The following is an 8,138-nucleotide window of genomic DNA, read 5'->3' on the forward strand; positions in this document are numbered from 1 at the left end:
GAAAAGAAGAGAAAAAAAGAGAAAAGAAAATCAGTGAGCAGCTCTTCAAAAAATTCTATCACAAAGTGATAGACATCACTTCTGCTCACATTTTTTTCATCATAGTTACAAGAACTTTCCCAACTTCAAAGAGTTAAAGAAGTCCAAACTTACCCTGTACCCAGAAAGACCCAGATATATATAATCACCAATCCATCCTTTAGTCACTAAAAGTGTGTCTTGGTCTCCTCACCACACAATATATGCATCCTCTCCTCAAAGGCAACAACCCAAAAGTTCCATCTAGTCATAGCAATAAACACAGAGTTTCATATCCCTGGATGATATATCATTGTGTGTCCATTAGATCCAGATGTGGCTCTCCTCTTAATCTGGAGACATATATAGTAAAAATGTGTTTTATGCCCCATGCACTCAATCTACAGTGGTGGAACAGAGATAGGATAACTACAACAGCTGGTCCCTTTCAGAAAGAAAAAGAATGAAAATAGAAGACACTAGTCCATAGCAATTCTGAAATCCTGCTGGGAAGACATTTTGAGAGTCCTATTCTCGAAAAGGGATGTTGCTAGATTAGGCTCTCATTATGTTCCCTAGGAATAGTATGGGAATTAAAAGCAATGGCTTTCAATAGTACAGATAAAATTAATTATATTTTAAAAACTCAATCCAGAAAAAGATAGAAAAGTAGGAATAACAGATATTAAAAACAAAACAAATAGGATAGAGATAGATTTAAAACCAAGCCTGCTGATAATTATATTAAATGCTAATAGTCTATACACCCAAATTAAAAGACAGATCATTAAACTAAATTAAAAAGCAACACCCAACACTTAAAGCATAAAAGCACAGCTAAATTAAAAGAAAACAGATGGAAATAGGTATACCATGTAAACGTTATTCAAAAGAAAGCTGAAGACGGCTCTATTAATACCAAAGTAGTTTCCAGAACAAGGGATATTATCAGAATAAAGAGAGACATTTCATAATGATACAGAGCTGAATTACCCAGAGAACTAACAATCCTAAATATGTGTGCACCGATTAACAGAACCTCAAAATAGATGAAACAGAAACTAATAGATCAATGTAATTCACCATATTAAGAAACTAAAAAAAAAGCAATGTATGATCATCGTAACAAAATTTAACATCTATTTGTAATTTTTATAAACCCTCCATGCATTAGAAATACAAGAAAACTTCCTTAATCCAAAGAAGGGCACCTTAAACCCATGCACCTAACATCATACTTAGTGGTAAAAGACTGAATGATTTCCTCTTAAAGTCAGGAACACAGTAAGGATGTCAACTCTCAGCACTTCTACTCAACATTACACAGGCAGTCCTAGCCAGAGCAGTAAGACAACAAAAAGGAATAAAGGCACTCAGATTTGAAATAAATGATAAAACTGTCTTTATCAACAAGATGATCTCTGTAGAAAAATTCAAAAGAATCTACTAGAACTAACAAATGAGGTTAACAAAGACATGATAGAAGGCCAATGTATTTTTTGAATAATTGTATTTCTACATATTAGCAACAAACAACTAGAAAATGAAAGTGAAAAATAGTATAAAAAATGATCCTCAGAGGGGCGTCTGGGTGGCTCAGTGGGTTAAAGTCTCTCCCTTCAGCTCAAGTCATGATCTCAGGGTCCTGGGATGGAGCCCCGCATAGGGCTCTCTGCTCAACAGGGAGCCTGCTTCCCTTCCTCTCTCTGCCTGCCTCTCTGCCTAGTTGTGATCTCTCTCTTTCTGTCAAATAAATAAATAAAATACTTTTTTAAAAAAACAATCCTCAGGGATAAATTTAACAAAATATGTATAAGACCTAGAGCTCGCTTCGGCAGCACATATACTAAACTTGGAATGATACAGAGAAGATTAGCAAGGCCCCTGCACAAGGATAACACACAAATTCATGAAGCTTCCATATTAAAAAAAAAAAATTATGTGTATAAGACTTAACACGCTGAAAACTGTAACATTGCTGAGAGAATTCATGTGAGCCCAAATAAATAGAAAGATGCAAGGATCAGAATATTCAATACTGCTAAGATGTTAATTATCCCCGAAATGATCTCTAGATTCTCAGTGCATACCTAATCAAAAGGCCAGTAGGATCTTTTAAGAAACCACTTATCTAATTCTAAAGGAAATGCAGAAAATCTGGAATGGAGGGGAGGGGAAAGTTGGGGGTACTTACACTACTTGATTTCAAGACCTACTACAAAGTTACGGTAATCGATCGTTGTCAGTGTGGTATTGGGGTAAGGAAAGATACCTAGATCAGTGGAACAGAAGAGTCAGAGATACACCCAACATACGGGCAACTGATTCTGAAAAAGGTACCGCGGCAATTCAGTGGGAAAACGTAAGTTTTTTCAATGAATTATGCTGGACAGTTGGAGACTAAGGTGGGAAGATGGGGGGAAAGGGCAAGAGGGAGGAAGGAGGGAAAAAATGCAAGAGCAAACAAAGGAAGGAAGGACGGACCTCAACGTATATCTTACGCCATATAAAGAAGTGAATCTGGGACACCTGGGCGGCTCAGTGGGTCAAGCCTCTGCCTTTGGCTCAGGTCATGATCTCAGGGTGCTGGGATCGAGCCCGGCGTCTGGATCCCTGCTCAGCGGGGAGTCTGCTTGTCCCTCTCCCTCTGCTCCTTCCCCTGCTCATGCTCTCTCTCTCTCTCTCAAATAAATAAAATCTTCAAGAAAAAAAAAGTTAATTTGAAATGAATCATAAACCTAAATATAGAACTAAATCTGTAATATTCTAGAAGAACACAGAGGAAAAAATCATTACTACTTTGGGTTAGGGGAATAGTTTGAGACACAAAATCTATATGGTAGAGCTCAAGGCCAACTTTAAGATTTGACCAACACATGTTTTAAGCAAATTAAAGTAAGGGTATCTTTATACAGCTGAGTCCAACTACATTCCGTCCCTCCGTGCTCCTCCTGGAACACCTTCCCTCTTCTCCAATCCAAATCCTTGGTATAACCAACTCTTACTTGTTGTCCTGCCTCAGCTCACTACCACTCACTAGTTCCAGGAAGAATTTCCTGACACTTAAACTGGATCAAGGGCTTCTCCTTTGACTACCTGAACTTGACACTAAGCCCGCTCTATCATAACAGCCTGTAACACCCTCTAGATTGGAAACCTCGTGAGAAACTGGGATGATGTCTGAGTTGCTCATTCTAATTCCCAGTACCTGGCAGAAGGTGGATGGTCAGTGTATTTTACTGGGTGAGCAAATGGGATTACATCTTTTTTTTTGTTTTTTCAAAAAATATTTTGAAGACTTTATTTATTTATCCGACAGACAGAGATCACAAGCAGGCAGAGAGGCAGGCAAAGAGAGAGGGAAGAAGCAGGCTCCCTGCTGAACAGAGAGCCCGATATGGGGCTCGATCCCTGGGAACCTGGGAACCTGGGATCATGACCTGAGCCAAAGGTAGAGGCTTTAACTCACTGAGCCACCCAGGCACTTCTCAATTTTTTTTTGTTGCACTTGATCTTAGCCAAAAAACCAAGAAGTTATTCCATTTTCTTTTTAAAGCTGAATAATATTCCATGTGTGTATATGTCACATTTCAGAAACCCATTCATCTGCTGAAGGACATATGAGTTGCTTCTATGTTTTAACCATTGTAAGCAATGCTGCTATGAACACAGGTACACAAAACATCCCTTCCAAAGACCATAATTTCAAGTCATTTCTATAGTTTGTTACTAGACAAGTTTCTCTGAATGTGTAGAGTACCCAAAACCTTGAGGAGGAGGCAGGAAAAGAAGTCTCTTCCAGACCCTGCTTTCAATTCTTCTGAGTGTATATCCAGAGGTGGAATTGCAGATCATATGGTAAACCTATTTTTTATTTTTTGAGACACTGCTATACTCTTCTGCAGTCAATGGCTATATAGTTTCACATTCCCACCAGCAGTGCACAAGAGTCCCAATTTCTCTGCATCCTTGTCAATATGTTGTTTTCTTTTTCTTTTTGTTTCTCTTTTTTATTTTTTATAGTAGTCATCCTAATGGGTGTGGGGTGGTGTCTCATTGTAGTATTGATACGAATTGCCTTTGATGGTTAGTGCAACTGAGCATCTTTTCAAGGGCTTATTAGTTATTTATGTATCTTCCCTGAAGAAATGTCCATTCTAGTCCTTTACCTAATTTTGAAGCAGGTTCTTCATTGTTGTTGAGGTTTAGGAATTTTCTAGAAAATCTAGATAGTAATCCTTTATCAGATATATGATTGGCAAAAATTTTCTCCCATTCTGTGGGCTGCCTTTTTACTCTGTTGATGGTGTCTTCTGGTGCACAAATTTCTAATTTTCATTACTTCCAATTTTCTATTTTTTCTTTTGTCTCCTGTCACATTCAAGACATTATTGCCAAATCCAGAGTCATGAAAATTTCTCCTATATTTCCTTCGACCAGTTTTATTGTTTTAGGTCTTACACTTGGGTCTGATACATTTTGAGTCAGTCTTGGTAGGCTTTGTGCTCCTAGGACTTTTTTCCATTTCATCTAGGCTATCCATGTTGGTACGCAACTGTTGATAGCACTCTCTGGTAATTCCCACTTTCATTTCTAATTTTAAGAATTTGAATCTCTTTTTTCTCAGTCCACCTAGCTAAAAGTTTGCCAGTTATGTTGACTTTTTCAAAGAACCAACTTTTGGATTCATTGATTTTTTTTCTATTGTTTTTCTCTTCTCTTTCATTTATTTCTGCTCTGATCTTTATTATTTCCTTCCTTCTGCACTGTGGATTTAGTTTGTTCTTTTGCTAGCTCCTTAAGTTGTAAAGTTAGGTTGCTGATTTGAGATATTTCTTTTTTTTTTTAATGTAAGCATTTATAGCTATAAATTTCCCCCTTAGCATTCTTTTTGCTGTATCCTACAAGTTTGGGTGCGTTGCTTTTTTATGCATTCATCTCTAAGTATTTTCTAGTTTCCCTTGTGATTTATTCTTTGATTCACTGGATGTTTAAAACTTTATTTAATTTCCACAATTTCATAAAATTTCCAGTTTTTCACCTGTTATTGATTCTAACTTCATCTCATTGTGGTCAGAGAAGATACTCTGTATAATATCTGTCTTTTAAAATCTTTTTAGGCTTAATTTGTGGTCTAACATATCACATATCCTGGAAAATGTCCCATGTGCACTTGAGAAGAATGTATATACTGTCATCGGGTAGAATACACTGTATTTGTCGGTTAAAGATAGGGGTTCATTTTGTTAAGCCCTCTATTTCCTTAGTTACCTTCTGTCTGATTCTTCTTCTTCTTCTTCTTTTTTAAGATTTTTATTTATTTATTTGACAGACAGAGATTACAAGTAGGCAGAGAGGCAGGCAGAGAGAGAGAGGAGGAAGCAGGTTCCCCGCCGAGCAGAGAGCCCAACACGGAGCTCGATTCCAGGACCCTGAGATCATGACCTGAGCTGAAGGCAGACGCTTTAACCTACTGAACCACCCAGACGCCCCCTGTCTGGCTGTTGTATCTGTTATTGTGAGTAGGGTATTAAGTCTCCAATTCTTCTTGTGTAACTGTCTGTTTCACACTTCAGTTCTGTCGGTTTTCTTCATATATGTTGATGGTCTGTCATTAGGTGAGTAAATGTTTATAATTGTATTTTCTTCCTGTTTTAAAATTTTTGTTAATATACAATGTCCTTGTCTCTTGTACTCTCCTTTGATTTAAAGTCCATTTTGTCTGAAAATAGTATAGCTACTCCTGCTCTCTTTTGGTTATTATTTGCATAGAACATCATTTTCCATCCTTTCATTTTTAAGCTATCTGTGTCTTCAGATGTAAAATGAGTCTCTTATAGACAGAAAGCATATGATTGGATCATGTGTTTTTATCCATTCTGCAAAAGTCTCTGTCTTTAGGTTGGAAAGTTTAATCAACTCATAAAGTGATTATTAATATGGAAAGACTTTCTTCTGTTGCTTTGTTACTTGTTTTCTATATGCTTTATAGCTTTTTTTTTTTTTTTTTTTTTTTTGGTCCTTCATTCCCTGCACTACTGTCTTCTTTTGTGTTTGGTTGATTTTTTGTAATGAAATCTTTAAGTTCCTTTCTTATTTCCTTTTGTGTATATTCTATAGCTATTTTCTTTTTTTTTTTTTTAAGATTTTATTTATTTATTTGTAAGAGAGAGAGAGAGTGAGAGCGAGCACAGGCAGACAGAGTGGAAGGCAGAGTCAGAGAGAGAAGCAGGCTCCCTGCAGAGCAAGGAGCCCAATGTGGGACTCGATCCCAGGACGCTGGGATCATGACCTGAGCCGAAGGCAGCTGCTTAACCAACTGAGCCACCCAGGCGTCCCTATAGCTATTTTCTTTGTGGGTATTCTAGGGATTACATGCAACATCCTAAAGTTATAACACTCTAATTTGAATTTATATGAGCATAACTTCAACAAAACAAAAACTCTCTCCTTTGCATCATCTTCATATCTTGTGTGCCCCAAAATACGAACTCATGATTCTTTAAAATACATTAGTCTCTTAAGTCAGGGAGAAAACAAAAGGTTCACTTACAAGCCATTGTTACAATAATACTAGCTTTTATAACTGCCAATATATGTATATCTATTGAGATTTTCATTTCTTTTTATGGCTTTCAGTTACTGTCTACTGTCCTCTCATTTCACCTTGCAAGACTCCCTTGAGCATTTCTTGTATTGCAGAAATTTGGAAGTCATGCAGTCCCTCAATTTTTGTTAATCTATAATGTCTTAATTTCTTCCTTAATTTTGAAGGATAGTTTTATCAGATACAGGATTCTTGGTTAACAGGTGTTTTTCCTTTAGCACTTTGAACATATCAGCCCTCTGCCTCTGGCCTCCAAAATTTCTGGTGAGAAATCTGCTGATAATTTTATTAAGGATCTGTTGTATGTAGAAATTTGCTTCTTTCTTGTTGCTTTTCAGATTCTTTGTTTTTTGGAAGTTTGCTTATAATGTATCTCCGTGGGGGTCTCTCTGAGTTCATCTTATTTGGAATTCATTGATCTTCTTGGATATTTATATTCATGCCTTTCATCAAATTTGGAAAGTTTTCATCCATCATTTCTTTAAATATTTTCTGTGCCCCTTTCTCTCTCTCCTCTCCCGGGATTCCCACAATACATATGGTGGCGGTCTCCTTGTCCATGTCCCACAGATCTCTTGTTCTACTCTTCTTCAATCTTTTTTTCTTTCTGTTCTTCAGACTCGATCATATCCATTGTACTGTCTTGAAGTTCACTGATTCTCTCTTCTGCCTGTTCATTTGCCTTTCATTCCCTCTGGTGAATTTTTTCATTTTAATTATTATAATTTTCAGCTGCAAAACCATATCATTTGGTTTCCTTTTAGGTTTTTTATCTCTTTATTGATACTTTCGTTTTGTTTATACATCATTTTCTTCACTTGCCCCACATTTCCTTTAGCTCTTTGAGCATCTTTAAGACAATTACTTGAAAGTAGTTGTTTAATATATCTACCATCAGTCTTTTTTAGGGAAACTATTATTTTTCCTTTAAGTTGGCCATACTCTCCTACTTCTTTGTATGCCTTGTGATTTCTTGTTGAATACTGAATATTTGAAACAAATAATGTAGTAAGTCTGGAAATCAGATTCTTGTCCTTCACCAAGTTCACCAGACTTTTGTTATTTTTTGTTTGTTTGTTTGTTCTTGTTTTTGTTTATTGTTGTAGTCTGTCCCTGTGCTGAGGATCAGCCTCAGATGCAAACTTAATGTCTTCTTTGGTCTTTTTTGTGAGTTTCCTTGGTGATGTATGTTCATTTTCTAATTTTCCTTTACATGAAGTTGTCCTCAAGTATCATAATTTTTAATCTCTGTCTCTCAAAAAGGGAAAAAGAAAAAAAAACAAGAATGGAAGGGAAGTATCCTGGCTCTTTAAGTGTCCTAGAAGTCAGTTTAGCCATAGTGGGCAGGGCTTGTAACAAGTAAAGTTGTAACAACCATAATTGCTGCTTCTTGGTCTACACCTCTGTGATCAGAAGCTGCAGAACAGAGATCCCTAATATTTGGACAACAGGGTCCAAAGCCCAGCCCAGCTCCTGCAAGCTGTGTGCAAGTTGCTGCAGCATATGCACACCT

At 36.9% G+C, this 8,138-nt stretch overlaps 1 non-coding gene and 1 pseudogene across 1 annotated transcript; both read left to right on the forward strand.

The window, feature by feature from the left end:
• The first annotated feature begins 1,840 nt into the window (after positions 1-1,840).
• On the forward strand, positions 1,841-1,947 carry LOC131822877 (U6 spliceosomal RNA). The gene has a single exon (XR_009350360.1). It is a non-coding gene; the product is annotated as a U6 spliceosomal RNA (small nuclear RNA).
• A 1,764-nt stretch (positions 1,948-3,711) lies between these two features.
• On the forward strand, positions 3,712-3,858 carry LOC131822784 (small nucleolar RNA U3; annotated as a pseudogene).
• Positions 3,859-8,138: the final 4,280 nt, after the last annotated feature.

This window comes from Mustela lutreola, chromosome 1 (genome assembly GCF_030435805.1).
Source record: "Mustela lutreola isolate mMusLut2 chromosome 1, mMusLut2.pri, whole genome shotgun sequence".
Taxonomy (NCBI): Eukaryota; Metazoa; Chordata; class Mammalia; order Carnivora; family Mustelidae; genus Mustela; species Mustela lutreola.